This window comes from Geotrypetes seraphini, chromosome 1 (assembly GCF_902459505.1).
Source record: "Geotrypetes seraphini chromosome 1, aGeoSer1.1, whole genome shotgun sequence".
Lineage (NCBI taxonomy): Eukaryota > Metazoa > Chordata > Amphibia > Gymnophiona > Dermophiidae > Geotrypetes > Geotrypetes seraphini.
This window is the reverse complement of record NC_047084.1, coordinates 396,802,763-396,823,220: the sequence shown is the minus strand read 5'-3', so window position 1 is coordinate 396,823,220 and position 20,458 is coordinate 396,802,763. Positions and strand designations below refer to the sequence as shown.

The 20,458-nt window shown below is 46.4% G+C and overlaps 1 protein-coding gene across 1 annotated transcript in view; it reads left to right on the top strand.

Annotated features, from left to right (window-relative positions):
• LOC117347248 (sialic acid synthase-like) overlaps positions 1 to 20,458 on the top strand; it is a 179,281-nt gene that overhangs the window by 74,058 nt on the left and 84,765 nt on the right. The window lies entirely within an intron of this gene.

The following is a 20,458-nucleotide window of genomic DNA, read 5'->3' as shown; positions in this document are numbered from 1 at the left end:
GCCTCAAGAGTAAAACTTTTTGTTTAGTACATGTATATCGGTGTACAGCTCTGATGCACAGCTTGCTATAGTGATCCCCCAAGTCCCACATAAATAGCTATCCTACAGGCAACTTAATACATTTATCTGGTTAATTTAGGAGAGTATATTTAGTAACTTGATTTAATCAGATATACTTATTGGTTATTTGATTAAAGATATCAAAAAAACTTACCTGGATAATTTAGTTGGACATTGGGCCACTAAATAGTTATTGTAAGTGTATTTACTATATTTTTCAGCTAATCAGGTGCTCTTAAGAGCTATAAAAATTATTGTTTTTTTCTGTTATACGAAGCATATGAGACCTGACAAGTACCATAGATTAAGTCCCCCAATCCCCCAAATCATGAGCTGTTGCAGAAGGAATCAAATCCTTTTTTTTTCAGCTCCACCTCCTTCCTTGGTGGGCTGTATTGCCTTTCTTTAGTTTTTTCTTCTGCAAGCAAGCTGGAAGGTGTTTTTCTGGCCTGCTCAGAGAAGTTTGGGTTTTTTAAAAATTAATTTTCAATTACAAACAAGCAAACGTTTACTTGCATATAGATTCAGAAATAAAATATCCACATTAAATTGTGGTATAAAAACATCTTAAATAAATTATAGTAATTACTAGTCTTTAAGCCCATTATATTAACGGGTGCTAGAATAGATTTGTGTGTCTGTCTGTCTTTCTTTCTTTCTGTCTCTCTCTCTCTCTCCTTGGTTGCTGTATGTCTGTCTTCTTTGTTTTGGTGTCTGTCTCTTTTAATCTGTCTCTGTAGCCCCCATGTCCTTATGTATGCGTTTCTTTGTGTGTCTCTTCACAAAAGAGTAACTAGAAACATAGAAACATAGAAAGATGACGGCAGAAAAGGGCAGTAATTAGACAGTGATTATAAAGTAATTAGAATAGTGATTATTGAAAAATATAATATATTAGAGTTATTCATTATGTTTGCATGAAAGTAATCATTACAATTACTCATTACTTTTTACTACCCTACTTTGGCTGCAGAAATGAAGTCCTTGTATATGGGGGGTTGAGTGGAAGAGAAATGGGAGAAGCAGTTCCAACAGTTGCAGTATACATCAATAATTAATTGTAACATAGTGATTAAGGAACTGTACCTTAACTACCCACAGAGATTTTAAAAGATTTTCCCTTAACCCGACTCCATCATGAGAATGCACATATGTGGCATAGTAAATGGGAGGCGGTAGGATGAGTCGGCTCAGGCATCATCTTGATGGGAGCACCAGCCCCCATCCACCTCTCCGCCTCCTGCTCCATCCCCGTCCCTTCCCTCATACCTCATTAACAATCGCAGCACAAGCAATAATAGTCTGGCCGGCTCCCTTAGTCACTTTCCGACCCCCCTTCCCTTCCTGCGGTTCCGACAAACCTGCGACTCCAGCAGCATGTGCAGCACTCTACACACACTACTTCGGAGCCTTCTACTGCCCTGATTTGCTCTGCCGCGTCTCTGATGATGTCATCAGGGACGTGCCAGAGTAAATCAGTACAATAGAAGGCCCCGAAGCAGCGTGTGTAGAGTGCTGCATACGCTGCTGGAATCGGCAGGTTTGGAGTCAGGACCGCGGCATCCCTTCGTGACTGGAGTGTTTAGGCGCTGGAGTGTTTTGTCGCTGCGGCTCCTCTCGATCCCCGCCAGCGTTGGAAGCCTTCTCCGACGCTGGTGCGGCTCGTGAGAGGAGCCGACATGGAGAGCAGGGAGTCCAGCGCTGGCGTCCAGTCCTGCCGGCAAGTGGTAGGTGCTGGGAAGTAAGGCTGGGGACTCGCGCATGCACACTCCTGCGGCCACAGACCTACAGATCATGGAAGCACGCAGATGGAAGTGCGCATGCGCGGCTAGGGTTTTATTATATAGGATTTAGTCCACAATATTTATATGATCCAAGAAAAGGGAAAAAAAGAAAAAGGAAACAATAGACATTTACCAAAAGGGCAGCCGGTTTAAATTGTAGAAGATACTATTGTGCCTAACGTCACTCCTCCCCCCTCTCTAGTCACAATAAATTCTAATTGCTTCAGTTCAAAAAAGAGAAAATTTTTCCCTTCTAATGTAACACAGCACTTAGATGAAAATTTTAATATAAACGAAGCACCTAAAGCCTGGACTCTTGACCTGTAAGTCAAAAAGTCCTTTTCTGAGTCATTTGAGAGATATCAGGAAAAAGACGTACAGTTGAACCGAAAAATGTATCATTCATATGTCGAAAGTAAGTCCGAAGAATTAAATTCCCAAATTCCAGTGCAAACATCACTATAAGCGTAGTCCTTTCTGTTATTACTTCCAAGGAATTTTCCAAAAACTTGGTTAAATTCAGTTTACCTTCTGCTCCCATCACTTCAGCAGGGATGGAATTAACTTGTTTACTGAGCATTTGTTATAGATAGTAAGCTCTCCGTAGTTATTAATAATTCAACGTGTTTATCAACGACCTGGAGATGGGGACGAAATGTGAGGTCATTAAATTTGCTGATGACACCAAACTCTGCAACAGGGTCAAAACCATGGAGGATTGTGAGGACCTGCAAAGGGGCCTGACGAGACTGGAGGAGTGGGCAAAAAAAGTGGCAAATGAGTTTCAACATAGAGAAATGCAAGGTCATGCATGTAGGGAAAAAGAACCCGATGTTCAGCTACAAAATGGGGGGAATATTGCTAGGGGCGAGCAACCTTGAAAGAGACCTGGGGGTGATGGTGGACACAACTTTGAAACCATCAGCGCAGTGTGCGGCAGCCTCAAAGAGAGCAAACAGAATGCTGGGCATCATCAAAAAGGGTATCACTACCAGGACAAAGGAAGTTATCATGCCGCTGTATCGTGCAATGGTGCGCCCGCACCTGGAGTACTGTGTCCAGTACTGGTCGCCGTACCTCAAGAAAGACATGGCAGTACTCGAAGGAGTCCAGAGAAGAGCGACTAAGCTGATAAGAGGTATGGAAAACTTTACATACGCCGACAGGTTGAAAATGCTGGGGCTGTTCTCCCTGGAGAAGAGAAGACTTAGAGGAGACATGATAGAAACCTTCAAGATCCTGAAGGGCATAGAGAAAGTGGATAAGGACAGATTCTTCGAACTGCGAGGGACCACGAGCACCAGGGATCACTCGGAGAAATTGAAAGGGGACAGGTTTAGAACCAATGCTAGGAAGTTCTTTTTTACCCAGAGGGTGGTGGACGCATGGAATGCTCTTCCGGAGGTTGTAGTAGGCGAGAGCACAGTAAAGGGGTTTAAGGAAGGTACCTAAAGGATAAAGAGATTGAGGGATACAGATAGAAGCAGAGGTAGGTTATAGAAGTAGAGGTAGATTATAAAGGTCAAGAATTCACTTCACAGGTCAAGGACCTGGTGGGCTGCCGCGGGAGCGGGCCGCTGGGCGAGATGGACCTACGGTCTGACCCAGTGGAGGCAACTTCTTATGTTCTTATCTCTTTCAAGTACCTACGATTTAGGAAAATTCAAGTCTTAAATTATTTTTCCTTTGCTTATTCTCTATAAATTTCAACTTTTTCTGAATAACAGCTCTTTCTTTGGCAATCTCCACTTCTAAGGTCTTAATTTGTTTGATCTGTTCTTCATGTCTTTTTTATAGTCTCACTCTCAGCTTGTTCAAGAAGAATATCTCCTTGAGAGTTTACCTGTGAACTGATGGTAGCACAGTCATTTATAACCATAGTTACTGCTTTCCTGAGATTAGAGTCCATTATCTCAATAGCTCTCCACAATTCGTCCATATTAATTATTGCAGGCTTTACCAACTCACCAAACTGTTCGTTCACTTTCACGGAAGGTAGTATTTCCCCTGTCTCCACAGTGAGTGCCGATGTTAATGGCCCAGTGGGATCCTATTCTTCCACCAGTTCTCTTCCCATTGCTCCTCTGTGGGAGCTGCAATCTCTGTAGAGATTCCTCTTCCGGGTTGGAGGGGAGCCTGCCCCTCAATCGGGCTCAAGTAAACTCGATCATAATTGAGGCTCGCCGCAGAACTCAGTGTTTCCCCTGAAGTTGGGTGTGTCTCCTTCGCTTGGGGTGCGATTCTTAATCAGAGAAGTTTTTTTAATTATTTTCAAGGTTTTTAAAAATCCGATTAAGAAACTTGCAGTGCTTGAGGTCCCCAGTAAGGTTATTCTTATGTTTTTAAAATAAATAATTTTCAAGGGTCTTGTGATTTCTTCAATATTTGGGAAGATCCTCTACCCAGAGATCATATCAGGGATCTAGGCAGAGCTACAGAAGTGCTAGGTGACCCTAATTCTCTAGTTCTTGCACTACAGGAACCTCTAAGAAATTGCAATGATACCAGGTCAGTTGCCCTACGTCTACAGATAGGCATAGATAGGCAAGAGGTTTTTTGTTTATGGGGAGGCCTGGGAGCTGATTTGTTCAGACCACTGGGTGCTGGACATTATTTTGAGAAGGTTACAACCTCAAATTCTGTCACCCGCTCCCAATCTATTTGTGGACTGTGCAACCCAGCAGCCAGAAAAAGCAATCTGGGTGATGGTGACAAGGCTCGTAGATATTCAAGCCATAGAGCCTGTGCCACCTGATGAAACAGGCTTCATAGTACCCAAGAAAGATTCAAGACAACTGGAGACCAATCTTGGATCTGAAGTCCTTCAATGCAGCACTAAAGGTGCCATGGTTCTTCAGGAGACCATTTAGTTGGTCATTGCAGTGGTGGCTCTAGAGGAATTCATAGCTTCCCTGGATTTAATAGAGGCCCATCTGCATATTCCCATTTTTCCAGAGCACAGAAAGTATCTGAGATTCCACGTTCTGGGGAGACATTTCTAGTTCTCTGTGCTCCCCTTTGGTCTGGCAACAGCTCTGTGCACATTCACCAAGGTGATAGTGGGTGGTAGCGGCGCATCTATGCAGGGTAGAAATATAGGTGCATCTGTACTTGGATGATTGGTTGATCAAAGCTCTATTGAAGTCAGAGGGAGAAAAGGCAGTGGAAAAAGTGGTCCAACTGCTGTACAGCCTGGGTTGGATAGTCAACTTTCAGAAGAGCCACTTAGTACTGGTCCAATCCCTAAACAATTTGGGAAACTTGGTTCAATACAGTGGAAGGCCGTGCTTTTCTTTCTGAGCCACACAAACAAAAGATCAGGAGACAAATTTCAGACTTGTTTACAATGCCAGCACCTACTGCATGGCACTATCTACAAGTATTGGTTCTCAGGGCGAAGTTTCATATGCATCCACTCCAAGACACCCTATTGTCACACTGATCCCCACTGACAGATCCCCTTCAGCTACAGCATGCCTGAATGGAGGAAGCAAAGTGTAGCTTGCTTTGGTGACTTCATCCAGATTCCCTATCAAGGAGCATGTCCCTTTGGATAGCATTGTGTGTGATACTGACCACAGATGCCAATCTTTAAGGCTGGAGGGCTCATTGTAAGGGCTCTCCGATTCAAAGCCGTTGGACTCCCTCTTAAAAAAATTGGTCAATAAACAGACTGGAACTGAGAGCCATACAGTTGGCAGTATGGACCCTGGGAAGATACTTGGAAGGCAAGGTGTTTTCAGATAATGCCATGGCAGTGATGTATGTCAACTCGTAGGGAGGAGCCAAAAGTGTTCCATTGAGACTGGAGGTCCAGTTGTTGTTCCATTGAGTGGAAATCCATCTACTGACAATCTCCACAGCTCATGTAACAGGGTTGGAGAATGTATAAGCTGACTATCTCAGCCAGCAGACTTTGGACCCGGGGGAGTGGTGGGGATGACCGACAGTTGATCTGATGGCTTTGGCAGTGAACAAGAAAGCAAACTGTTTCTTCAGCTAAAGATCCGAGTCTGGAAGCACTGGACTGGATGTTTTACGGCAACTGTGGCCAGAAAATGAGCTTCCGTACATGGTTTCCCCCGTGGCCTATGAAAGGCCTGGTTCTCCACAGAATAACTCTCCACCTGGGTTTGGTAATTTGGTAGCTCCAAATTGGCTGTGACGTCCTTGATATATAGATCAAGTGCGTCTGCAGAGAGATAAAGGTCTCAAATTACTGGTACATCTAGACTTACTGTCACAAAGTCCAGTACCCATAGAAAATCCAGAATGCTTTGGTCTTATGGCATGGCTCTTGAGCACACAGCTTTAGCCCAGAAAGGGTATTCAAAGGTGGTTATTGCTACTCTCCTTAGAGTTAAGAAGCCAGCAACAGTCACAGCATATGCTAAGGCCAGGAAGACAATTCAACTTTGGGCTCCAATTTTGGTAGTCCTATCATTTCTGTAGGCTAAACTCAAAACGGTCTCTCAAGGTTGTGTAGCAGAATTTTTAACTGATTGAAGGGAAGAGAGATGGTTAAGTGGAAGACCTGAGAGAAGCAAGTTGCAGTAATCTAAGCAAGAGATGATGAGAGTGTGGATAAGGGTTTTGGTATTTTGCTCAGAAAGGAGAGGTTGGATTTTGATAATATTATAGAAGAAGAAATGAAAGGCTTTAGCGTTTTGTTGGATCTGAGTGGAAAAGAAGAGAGAGGAATCAAAGATGACCCCAAGGTTGTGAGCTCAGAAGACATGGAGGAGGAAAGTGTTTCTACAACACAATCCAACTCCACAACTCATCCTCCCCTAATTTCATCTCTTTGTTCTTTCTCCTTACAAGAAATGCCCTCTGCATTCTCTCCACACTTGTCTCTATCACTCTTACATTCCCAGTCTTTTTCCATTCTGTTATCTTACTATCATCTCTAATACTCCCCATTTAAAACTAGCTGTGCAATTGTGTATTAGCTAGTTTTATGCAGCTGGTGACACTGCAGCTGCATAAATTCTTATGCAGCTGAGGAATCACCAGTGTGGCAAAGGTACAAAATCAGAATGAAGGATCCAAGGTAGTCAAGGGGATAAGTAAAAGAAGAATCCAGGAAATAGTTTTTCAATTATATATTCAATAAAAATCATAAGTGATAGATATTTGAAAGGACTTACTCATGTGGAAGGCATCTACTTGTAGAGAATGACATAGTGACAGAATTCATCACCGTTCCTGTCCCTGCGGATAACCGTGGGAAACCATCCCATGTCATTCTTTAGTGTCTATCTCAACCTCAGTCCTTCTACATCAGCATTCTTTTTTATTTATTTATAGAAGATTAAATAATTAAACAAGAAAATTCTTGTACAGAAAAGCTCAACCCATAAATAATATATTACAATACATTTAATCAAGTGAAAAGTAAATGAAACATTATGGGGCTCATAAAAAAAGAACACATCTAAAAAGTGGCCTAAATGGGTACTTAGACGATCAAAAAGCCTGATCGTCCAAGTACCCATAATCAAAGCTGGTTTTAGATGTATCTAAAACCAGCTTAGGCCTTTCCCCTGCCTCTAAATGCACAGAGTGAAAAGAGGCGTTTTTAGAGGAGGGGAAAGGGTGGGAGGTGGGCCGACCTAGACATAGGCGTACAGCAGGTATAGCCGAAAGTTTAGGCAGGTTGTCTAGTCGGCACTTATACATTTTGACTTGGATAAGTGGTGAAAAAGGGGGCGCAGAGCTGATCGCGGCTGCAGCTCATTGTCCCCAGCAACCTACCTACTACCTACTGCAACTATCGCTGCAGAAGAGATGGCTCATCTCTCCTGCCGCAATGGTGATCGCCAACCCCCCTCCGAACTGCGGCACTTCGGGGTGAGCATCATGGCAGGGCATCTCCTCTGCTGGCGATCCTCATCCTGAAGTGCTGCAGTTCAGAGGGGGATGGGTGATCACCATCACAGCAGGAGAGATGAGCCATCTCTCCTGCAGTGATCAGCCCTCTCCGCGACTTTATCCAGGCAGGAGGGAGCCCTCCTGCCTGGCGATACCCCCTGACAACATCGGGGCAAGAGGGAGCCACGACCCCACCGCTGATGAGGATCGGGCCAGGAGGGACCCCAAGCCCTCCTGGCCAGGTGACCCCCCTACTCCCACCCCCAGTAAGATATGGGCAGGAGGGATCACAGGCCCTCCTGCACTTCGCACCCCCTCCCATGATCGCTCCTCCAAACCCCTGATTGGTCCCCCCGCTGACCCGTGAGACCCCCCCCCCGTTTCCTAATGAGTGCTTTATTTCAGAGGCTGCTACCACCAGTGGCGCTGTTCGGTCTTCGGCATTTGTGGGTGCCCATTCTCTGTGACCACGTTTGCAGCATGTGGTCCGCTCAGGGGGATGACTGCAGCGACACTCTCCTGAGGTCGCATCGAATCCTGGATCAGCAACTTGAGGGGGCACTATTTGTTTTCTGTGTTTAATCTTGGAGGGGAGCGACTGTATCTTGGGGAGGGTCTGAGAGGTGGGGGCCCTCCTTGAGCTGGTTCTCTTTAGTCTTTTTTCTGGGATCTATTTATTTTCTAGGTTTGGGTGCGGTTAAAAAATTTAATAGAGGACTAAGGGGTTTGGAGGGCCTTTGAGTCTGTGATGTGATAAGATTGTTGGGTGAGCAAGGGTCTCTGAGTAGCTCGGTGGATGTATTGGGGCAGGGTATGGGGGTTTCTCCTTCCTCCTTCAGCCTTGGTTCAGCCACAGTAGGTGGGTGGCCGAGGGATAACTGGGTTGGGGCCTGGGGTGTGGAGGGGGGTAGGGGAGGGACTGGGTGGGTAGTGTGAGAGTGTGGTGTGAGTAGGTACCCTGGAGTGGTGTGGGGATAGGCCTAAGAGGTTTCAAGTGGGGTCTTGGCTGGCCTTATTGGCTGTTTTAAGACAGGGGGGTAATGGGAGATTTACCTGAACTTCGGTTCCTGACCATAAATGCTAGGGGTTTAAATGTAGCTACTAAACGACAATTGTAGTTTCGAGAAGCTAGTCGCCTGCAAGCTCAGGTACTTTTTATTCAGGAGACACACCTTAGACCACCTATTGTGGCACCAAGGGAGTAGCACTGAGTGCAAAAGGGTGATACGGGATGTGGAAGGCCATTATATCATCTTGATCCTTTAACTTTATGGTGAATGGTATACGCTAGTGAATATTTAAACTCCTAATGATAATCAGGGTCCCTTCTTTCAAAAATTGGAGTCATATCCAGAAATGTGTGGAGGGGGCCCTGATCATTGGATGGGATTTTAATTTAACTATGGACCCTAAAGGGAATAATTCAAATCCAACTGTGCAGTATGGAACAGTAGATAGGGCAGGCCTTTGGGCCTTGTCATTGGGAGCTTAGTGATCTCTGGTGTCAGACGCACCCTATGGTTCGGGATTATACATACTTCTCACAGCATGCCTCCTTTTCTCAGATTGATTTTTGGCTAGGTGATGCAGGGTTGTTGGCCCATATGAAAGCGTGTAACATAGGCAGTAGTACTACTTTCTGATCATTCTCCAATGCTTCTTGTTGCGCAGGGACGGGGGGAGATATGCCCTAGGCCACCTTGGAAATTCCAGGATGCTTTACTTGTGGAAGCGGCCAATGTAGAAGGTTATACTAGAGTACTTTGAATTTAGTGATATAGAGGAGATTACTCCTAGCCCTTAAAGCGGTGGTGCAGTGGCGTGTTATTGCCTTGGCAGTCAAAGAGAAACGTCATAAACTGTGGGAAGAGTGCTCAATTCAGGAGGCTCTGCTGGCACGGGAAGCCAAAGAAAGAGCGTTTGAGTTGCCAAGTGCAGAAAGAGATACTCTACATTCCTTTCGGATGCAGCTTAAGGCCTTAGAGTTGACTGAGATAGTTATGTCTTCGCAGAAAACTAAGCAGCAGTATTTTGAATTTGGCGATAAGTCTAGTCGTCTGCTGGTGCATAGGCTTCGAAAACAGGCCATGTGAAAATTTATCTCTTCCCTTAGGATGGCAAGGGAGGGAACTACTGACATCATCCAAAGCTATTGGCTGTGAGTTTTAGGAGTATTTTAGCCAGCTGTATGGTAGGGGGGTGCCCCTGGCTGAGGATGCGCTTGACACTTATTTAGCCCAGGTTGAAATGCCTGTCCTTACAGAGGAAGAGGCAGCACAGCTTTCCCTGCCAATCACATTGGAGGAGGTGCAGTTGACCATTGGGGCCCTTCTGGCAGGAACCTCTCCGGGGCTGTATGGCTTCATTAATGCATTTTATAAGTGTTTTCAGGGCCTTTTGGGTCCCATTTTGGTGTGGGTCTTCAATGAGCTGGACACTCAGTCAATTTTGCCGCAATCTTGGCGTCTGGCAGCTGTCACGCTGCTCCTTAAACCTGGCAAGAATGCTCAAACTTGTGAGTCTTATCGGCCGATTGTGCTTTTGAATACCGATTATAAAATCTTCATGAAGATCCTGGCTCAGAGACTCCAGAGGGTATTGCCTTCATTGATTCACTGTGATCAGGTGGGCTTTATATGCCAGCGTCAGGCGTTTGATAATATTAAAACAGTGTTACATTTGATCTGGCATGTACAACAACAGCAGGTTAGTCACTTGATGCGAAAAAGGCCTTTGATTGGTGAAACGAACACGGTCTGATGGGATTTTTTTTACTACGGTCTTGGTGAAACGGGGCTTTGATGCTAAATTTTTTCAGTGGATTTGTCTTCTCTACACTGTCCCTGTATCCTGGTTTAAGGTGAATGGCTTTTTGTCTGATGCGATGGAATTGGGTAGGGGAACAAGGCAAGGGTGTCCACTTTCTCCATTTCTATTTGTCATAGCCATGGAACCTTTAGCATGCCGGATTAGGGGCGTGGATGTTTGGGATCGGACTTATAAAATTTTGCTTTTTACAGACGATGTCTATTTGTTTCTTCGTGATCCGGAGGTTTCCTTAAGTCAGGGGTGCCCACACTTTTTGGGCTTTCAAGCTACTTTTAAAATGACCAAGTCAAAATGATCTACCAACAATAAAATTTAAAAAAAACACAAAGCACACTGTATGCAGAGAAAATGTTAATTATCATTTATATTCCACAGGTTTTCAAAGAGGTCAAGGCAGATAACTTTATGCAATGTCACTCAGGAACAACTATACAAAACTAGTCAAATATACCCCCTCCTTTTTTACTAAACCGCGATAGCGATTTTTAGCTCAGGGAGCTGCACTGAATGCCCTGCGCTGCTCTCGATGCTCATAGGCTCCCTGCGCTAAAAACTGCTATTGCGGTTTAGTAAAAGGGGGCCATAGTGCAAAATATAGACAGCAGATATAAATTCTCAAAACGGACACATTTTGATCACTAAATTGAAAATAAAATCATTTTTCCTACCTTTGTTCTCTGGTGATTTCATGAATCTCTGGTTGCACTTTATTCAGACTTTATTCAGTCAGAAGACTGTGCATCCAATATTTCTTCCCTTCTTTCAGCCTGCTGTATGCTTCCAGACCTCATTCCCTCCGCCAACTTTTCTTCCTCTCTCCTTGCCCCCCTCCCCTTTCTTTCTGTCTCCCTGCCCCCCTTTCTTTCTGTCTGTCTTTCTATCTCCATGTCCCCTTTCTTTCTTTCTTTTTCTATCTCCCTGCCCCTCTTTCTTTCTGTCTGGCTTTCTCTTTCCATGCCCCCTTTCTTTCTGTCTTCCTGTCCCCCCTTTCTTTTTCCCTTTTTTCTTTCTGTCTCCCTGCTCTCCCTTCTTTCTCTCTGGCTGCCTGCTCCCAAGCCACTACCGCCGCCATCGGGGAACAGGCCTCCAAACCACCACTCTCCTTGCTTCCCCACACAGAAGCGTCTGGCCAACCAGATTTCCTCTCCCCGAAGTCATTTCTGAAGTCGGAGAGGAAGTTCCAAGCAAGCCAGGCAGTGATTGGCTGGCCCAGAACTTCCTCTCCGACATCAGAATTGACGTCGGGTGGGGGAAGTTGGTCGGCTCGGTGCTTCTGAGTCGGGAAGCAAGTAGAACGTGAAGGCAACATGATCGACTCGCGTTGCCTTCGCCATCTACCGGTCGATCGTGATCGACCTTTTGGGAACCCCTGCCTTAGGTAGTATGGTCTCCACTTTGGAAGCTTATGGAGAGGTTTCTGGGGAATATGGAAAAATCTGAAATTTTAAATCTTTCCCTTTCCAATATTCAGGTGCAACAGCTTAGCCGGGATTTTCCTTTTCATTGGGTACAGAAATCTATTAAGTATTTGGGCGTTCAGTTAAAGGCACATTCTTCTACTTTATTTGCGGCAAATTTTCTGGCTCTTCAACAACATTTGTTTCAGGATCTTGAGAGATGGGAGGGGGTGACAATCATTTGGATGGGGAAGATTGCCACCATTAAAATGATGATCTTACCTAAGCTGCTATATTTTTTTATGGCATTACCTATTCCAATTCCAATTCCAGCTGTTTTTTCACAATATGAATAGAAAGTTGTTTGCTTATATCTGACACCATAAGCCCCTGCGAGTGAGGAGAGTGCTCTTGTTTCAGACAAAATGGCAGGGGGGAATGGGAGTGCCCAATTTTTAAAATATTATCAGGGAGCTTTGTTGCAGGAGATAGCGGTCTGGTTGGGATATGTTGATCGGCCTTGGGTGTGGTTGGAGCAGGCTTTTCTACCTGATATCTCTTTATGGCATTTACCTTGGGCCCCTATTTCAATACTATGTTCCCATTTGGGAATTGGCAATCCTTTCTTGCGCATTATCCTTGCTTCTTGGTACAGGGTGCGGAGACAAATGTTTCCTCACCGACGATACTTTACCCAGAGTAGACACCTCTTAGCGTACTGCCTGATTTTGTGTTGGGGGAGAGGATCCTATCCATTATCGATGGGATGGGGCCAGGTTCTCTATGGTGGGACAGGTCTGGTAAGAGGAGGGGTCTCAAATTTTTGCAGGACAAATTTGGATTAGTGCACTCTGATGTGTTACCTTACGCGCAATTGAGCCTTTTTTTGCAAAAACGGGCTTTCTGATGTTGGGTATTTTGGAATTAGCTTTACGACGGGACATTGGGAGGGGGGATATTCCATTTGTATGGAGCGCTAGTTCTTAAGGAGGCCCCAGAGGATGCAGGATTTGGGGGAGCTTAGGGGCCCTTTTGAGTGGCGGCTGCTGTATAAGGTTATTTTTTCCCTTCCCATTTCTTCGGTTCTTATTGAAAATGGGTATAAGATGTGCTATCGCTGGTATATGATGCCTCGGTGATTGTCCCATATTTATCCTGATTTTTTTTAATTATTTATTTATATTCTTTTTACAAGTTGATAAAACAACACTTGAAAGGAAATATAACAGTTGAAAAAAGAAACCAATAATCGAACTATAAATTAATTCTACATTCCTAAAGTCCACACATGATGAGAGAGAATCAATCACATCCAAGGGAAGTTGGATTCCAGGAAATAGTCTAAATTAATTCAAATTACAGAGTGCAGTTGAAGTCCATTCATTAATAACCTGGTTAGGTGATTCCATGGAAGTCTCTGGAATTCTTTTAGTTGCTTTACCCTCAAGGAAAAAGTTCAATTGATCAGGTTCATAAAAAATATGAAAACGTAACTGAAAAGTTGCTCCTAAACTCAAAACAGATTGACGATAAGCCAGAAATTTCTTACGTCTGGCTTGTGTCCACTTGGGTACATCAGGAAAAATCAAAATTTTGAATCCATGAAATTCCACATTATCAGTCTTATAAAATAGACAAAGAGTTGCTTCTTTATCTTGAAGAAAAACCAAAGTCACCAATAAAGTGGCTCTACGCACAATTTCCTCTTGAGATGTCTCCAGCATACCAGTGAGATCCAATTCTCCTGGTGCTGCTTCTCCTTTTTCTTTATCCTCTTTAGGCAAATTAAGGAAATATAACTTTTATTATTTTCAGGAAATTTCAAAATTGAATTTAAAAAGGAATGAAATAAGTCTCTAGGTGACTGAAATTTGGAGACAGGAAAATTTAAGAATCTCAAGTTCAAATTTCTATTTGTGTTCTCCAAATTTTCTATTTTCCTAGTGAGCAAACGTTTTTCCTTCAGTTGTAAATTAGAAGAAACCTTCACTTCTGCCACTATTTTCTCCAATTTGTCCATTCTATCAGACTGTTTTTGGAATTTCTCTTCAAAAGTTTTAAATTGAAAATTAGTATTCTGTACTGAGGCAAAAAACTGGGAGCATACCTTGTGTAAGGTTTCCAAACCACTCCAGATCGCCTCCATGTCGATCACAGGTGGTCTTATCAGGGGAGCAGATGGTTTCGCCGCCTCCTTCCCTGCTTCACTCCAGTTTTCAGTTCCTCTGAACTCCAATGACAACTGTGGTGAAGTCGGCAAGCTATAATCCATATCCGGGGTCAGGGGTGAAACTTGCAACACCGATGGAGACATTAGATCTGGCGCTTCCTGCGCTGTTGAAGGCGTTCCCGACATCATCCCAGGATGCGGAGGAACTCTAGGTCCCAAAGGGCCAAGCGAAACTTCACCTTCCATGACCGAGGTCTGCCCACCTTGGTCAGTGGATGCGCCCGCTCCAACTGGAACAGCATATGCTGTTATTTCCACCTATCGCATCAAAGAAGTGGAAGAGGAGGTAGAAAGAACACTCAAGTTTTTTCAAGTTTTTTTTCAAGTTTATTAGGATTTTATATACCGCCTATCAAGGTTATCTAAGCGGTTTTTACAATCAGGTACTCAAGCATTTTTCCCTCTCTGTCCCGGTGGGCTCACAATCTATCTAACGTACCTGGGGCTATGGAGGATTAAGTGACTTGCCCAGGGTCACAAGGAGCAGCGCGGGATTTGAACCCACAACCCCAGGGTGCTGAGGCTGTAGATCCAACCACTGCACCACACACTCCCCCACTCCTCTGCTTACCCCTGAGCTTAGGCATTCTAAGAAGTAAAGTTGCTGTGAAAAGGGGGGGGGGGGCGATGTGGAGCCCGAATAGGATGGTTGTGTGTTAGATCAGCTCCAGCAACCCTTCCTATTATCTTCCTCTTCTGTACTAATTATCTGCATAAATCATTGCTAAATCCAGCAGAATTTACTTCCTACACCATGGCTTCTGCAAAAGTGGGTAAGCGACACAAACCTGAGCCTCAATCGCCTGCAAAATCCTCCACGGATAAATCTGACAAACTGGAGGCTCCTTCCATGCTGGATTTATGGGAGGCGATTAGATCTCTACAGGACATCATGACCGACAAGAAAGATGCACTAACGGAAGTTAAAGACGAACTTACCACCATTCACACAGATCTCTCAGCCTTTAAATCCAAAGTCGCCGAACTAGAAATTAAATTGGCCACCGCTGATGCCAACATAAAGGCCCTGCAAACGCATGTCAAATGAACCTTGATCATCAAGCGGGAACTTGAGGACATGAGTAACCGCTCGCGTCGGAGCAATGTGAGACTGCTTGGGGTCCCGGAGGGACGGGAAGGAAATAACTTGCTCACCTTCTTGGAATCTTTTATTCCTTCCCTACTGAATCTCCAATTTACTTCGACACCATCACACACCATCGACCCGACAGCCACGTGACCAACGACCACGGCCTATTGTCCTTAAAATTCTCTGTTACCAGCAAGTACTGGAGATTATGCAGAGTCGCTCTCTTTCACCTCTCACCTTCGAGGGCAATAAAATCCTGTTCCTGCCTGACCTGCACAAGAACAGCGTCAGATCCAGACAGCTCCTGGCTCTTCGGCCGCAATTGAAAAAGATGGGCGCCCGTTTCGGCATCTTTTATCCCGCGAGAATGAGAGTCACCTATCTCAACCAGACCAGGGACTTTACCGACCCGGACCTCCTTGCCACTTTCATCGAAGAAAAATCTCCGACCTCTATTGATGCTGTGTGACTCTGTTATCGTTCATGGACTCACTAACTTTAACGGCTTGATCTGTGCTGCTCTTTCTGCCTCCATCTTTTCTCCATTGGCCTATTCGGCCTGATGTCCACGTCTGCCTCACTGCCTCTTGGCGGTTCTCTGCCAATATTGCTAAATCTCGTTATATCTCTCCTCCTGCTAAAATATACCCTGATTGCCTGCTCTATTTTCTCTACTCATATACCTCTCTCTTCTCCTCCTTTTCTCTATGCTTCTTACCTATATCATTATTACTTTATCCTCTTCTCTTGTTGAATTTTTATGAGCCTGTCTTGCTTCACTAATCATTGTCCTGATTCTTTTTTTTCCCCCTTGTCTTACTACTTCTTCTCATAGCTAGCTGGCTCACTGCACTACATAAATATTTATGGGAAGGGGTAAAACGCGGACCTCACGGACCTGACGAACCTGGCGGATCTAAACCCGTTCGGCCTTAAAAATCTGAGGTCCGTGTCGGTCCTGTCCAGTGTTCCCGCTAAGCTGCGCTGGCGTGCGCTGGCGCACAAAATATTACATCGCAGCGCACAAGTTTCACGTCACAGCGCACACTCGAGCGGAGGTGAGAGGAAGCGGCGGCGGTCTGCCCTGATCGCCTAAGATGCAGCAGCGGCTGCATCCCCGTAATTTACGGGGATCATGAAAGGAGCCGCCGCTGCTGCATCTTAGGCGATCAGGGCAGACCGCCGCCGCTTCCTCTCACCTCCGCTCGAGTGTGCGCTGTGACGTGAAACTTGTGCGCTGCGATGTAATATTTTGTGCGCCAGCGCACGCCAGCGCAGCTTAGCGGGAACACTGGTCCTGTCCCTGCCACTTGTAGTTTCTGTCGCTGACAGACCTTGATGAGATTTTAGCACTGACGGATCCGTCTCAGCATAGGGAGGGAAAAGTGTTAGGATCCGTCAGCGCAAAAAATCTCTTCGAGGTCTGTCAGAGCCAGAGACTAGTGCTGGAGTTTGGAGACTTCTTTTCCATAACGCACGTCCAAAACCTATGTCCCCGCTCTCTTGGCTTCTGCTCTGCCGCTCCAGCACTAGTCTCTAGCTTCTACTCTTTCCTCCTAATTTCTTCTATTGATTGTTTCCTTTTACTGATTAACCTACATGATCTCTTTGCACTGTTCAATTTAATATATCTTTCACAGAAGATGTTTGTTATTATCTTATGTTCTGGTTGCTGTTAACAGCGGAAACTGGAGCGGCCTGCTTTCATAATACTAACATCTTCCTGCCCATCAAACCCTTAACCAAACCCCAAGAAGACACGTAAACCTGAGTGGAGAAACCTGGCTGCAGCCCTGTTTATTGAAAATTTAACATATTTAAATAACATTTAACATATTATAAATAACATTACAAACAACATTAAATAACAGTTTATCCATTAAACCAGCACAATGGTATCACCATTGTGACCCAGATCCCGAGCTACCGACTCAGATGTAAATGGCCCCAAACCCTGCCATCTAAGCAAGGGTCCGAGGGGTGGCATGTCCCCACATGCCCCATTGTCCAGGGTCATCCGACCCACCAGGCACGGCTCCCAACCGGCCCACCGCTCATCCCCATGATGAGACCAGCCGCCAGTAGCTCGGGATACCGCCAACCGAATCAAACACTCACCCCCAGGTACTAACGGGCGGGAGGGCGGGAAAGTTGTCTCGGAGGACTGGAAACCGTTAAGGTCCTCCGAGAGCCCTCTTTATATACACCTCCCACCCCACCCTATGGCCGCGACTTTTGCCCTAACAGAGGCCAATCCCCCAGCGGGAAGGCCTCTACCCTCAAGATTCAAAATTTTCCTTCCTTAACCCCCCCTTTCCCTAATCCCTACCCGACGGACGGCCCAGCGGGCCTCCAAGCTCCGCGTTGGAGCCGTCCGTCGAGACAAGCTCTCGGACTTTTTATAACAGCGGAAGCTGGAGCGGCCCGCTTTCTTAATACTAACATCTTCCTGCCCATCAAACCCTTAACCAAACCCCCAGAAGACACGTAAACCTGAGTGGAGAAACCTGGCCGCAGCCCTGTTTATTGAAAATTTAACATATTTAAATAACATTACAAACAACATTAAATAACAGTTTATCCATTAAACCAGCACAATGGTATCACCATTGCGACCCAGGTCCCGAGCTACTGACTCAGATGTAAATGGCCCCCGACCCTGCCATCTAAGCAAGGGTCCGAGGGGTGGCATGTCTCCACATGCCCCATTGTCCAGGGTCATCCGACCCATCAGGCACGGCTCCCAACCGACCCACCGCTCATCCCCATGATGAGACCAGCCGCCAGTAGCTCGGGATACCGCCACAAGCCTGTAACCCGTTACAGGCCCCCCAATGAACAGAGCTGCGGCTAAGGGTCCAACACACGCTCGCAACAGGTAGCAAAATCATCGAGCAAGAGATCTCACCCGATATCCGAAAGACGCACCTGATCCCGATAAAACAAACCCGAACAAAACATGTCAACCCAGGAATGCCGGATTTGTACCCCGCCCCGAGCTTCCACCCACCGGCCAATCTGCCTATTCACCTTAATAAGCCCCCTGGTCCATCTACGAGACACCAACCGCTTCGGCCGCGGAATAATGTCGGACCAAACGAGCCAGGCACCCGGAAACCAACCCTGAATCAACCCCAGATCACCAATAACCATATCAATTAAATGTTTCCCGCTAAGCGAATCAACATTGTTGCCTCCGAGGTGAAAAAGCAATAGATCAGGATGCCGAGCACGATGCCGCAGATCCTCCAGAAGGGGGAACAGCTGATGCCAACGTATGCCCCGCTGACCCCACCAAGAGATGTAGACTCCGCGATGACGGAGACCAAGTGCTGACCGCCCGGTCGTACCACTGTGTGCTCCCCGGCCCAATGGACAAAGGAGTGCCCAATGATCCAAACCGACAGGACACGTTGTGCAGCACCTGAAAAGCAAAACTCAGCAGTCAAACCAACGTCCCCCAGAACCCAAAAGGTTAGTAACAAGAGGCCATGCAGTGAACCCGCCCATACACCCTCGAAAGGCAAACACTCATACCCAGTACTCAACCTCCCGCCAAACTGCCCCAGCCTCACCAACCAGCTCAGTAGCACCCACTAACCCAACCCACCAGGCTGAGAATCCCCCTGTATGGAATCAGTTGGACGAATGTAGTCGCGATAGGCCCCAGACGACCATCTATCCAGCCTTTGAATGGCTCCAGCAGGTACCCCAGCCTCAAAAGCACTAGTGGCAGCCCCAATGCGAAAAGAGTGCGTGCCGAAGCGCGCCAGCTCAGCACCGCACTGACCCAGAGCCCGACGCAAAACCGCCAGAAATTGGTAACGAGTGAGAAGGACGCCATCCGCATGCAGCAACAACGCCACGTCTGAGCTAGGTCGAACCGCCATATAGGCTTCCAGCGACTGAACTGGACATGAAACACAGCCCACCTCTCAGCGTAGGACCAATGTGCGCCCCCTGCCCAGCTGATCCGACTTAGACCTGGCAATGAACAAACGCACCATATCCCCCGCCACGCGCACCTGACTACACAGGAGACCACGCAAGCCCAGGGTGTCAGCCGGGTGGACAAGCAGCTCACCCACTCGCAGCGCCCCAAAGAACGCCAATGAAAAAGCCACCCTAAACAAAGAAGCTTCGAAGCTAGAACTCGCCACAACAGGCAACTCCCTGATGAGACGGGATAACAATGCATGCGTGATTGGCAACCGAGCATCCGGCAACTGTGGAGCCACCCAACCCCAGGCCGCCAACATCCTGCGAGACAAAAACCCCGACGCCGGTCAGGACCACCCGAAGGCCTTACAAAAAAATGCAAAGCCCGCCAGGTGACCCGCCGCCGCACTACAGAGATCCCGCTAAGAAGTCCGCTAACAAGACCTCCGGGACAGGCGTGTATGCAGAAATTGAAATACAGTCACGAAACCGAGTCCAAGTGGCAGGCGCTACCGACCGCTGCAACAAGCTCCAGATCCGCTCACCAACAGGCCCCATAAATGTTCTGGCATTGGCGACCCTTCCGTCTTTGCTGAAGGTGCCAGCTGGCGAAACTGCAAGAATTGAAAACAAGAAAGTGCATCAGCAAGCCGGTTCTGAACCCCAGGGACGAGCCCGAATATACAAATTAAGGCGCAAACAGCGCAAGACCAGTTCCCGCATTACCACATTCGCCTGCAAACATTTTGCGGCCTGCCTGTTCACTACTTCGACCACCCCCATGTTGTCACACCAGAAAACGACTCTGCAACTTCTCCGGCTACAACTCACACGCGACTAACAAGGGGAAAAGCTCCAGCAGGGTCACATTGCGAGTAATACCTGTCCACCGCCAACTCTCAGGCCACGCCGCCGCGCACCAGTCCCCCTGACAATAGAGTCCGAAACCTACACCCCCAGCCACATCCTATTGCAGCTCCAGATCCAAGTTAGAGGCGTCCGGGAACTGATTGGGGAGTGACCCATTGAATTGGGCTAAGAAGAGAGACCACATATGCAAATCCGCCCGAATCCCTGCTGTAGAAACATAGAAAAAAGCAGCAGAAAAGGGCTATAGCCCACCAAGTCTGCCCATTCCAAGTATCCCCTCCCCTGAATTTACTCCCTTAAAGATCCCACGTGAGTATCCCATTTTCTCTTAAAATCCGTCACGCTGCTGGCCTTTATCACCTGGAGTGGGAGTCTGTTCCAATGA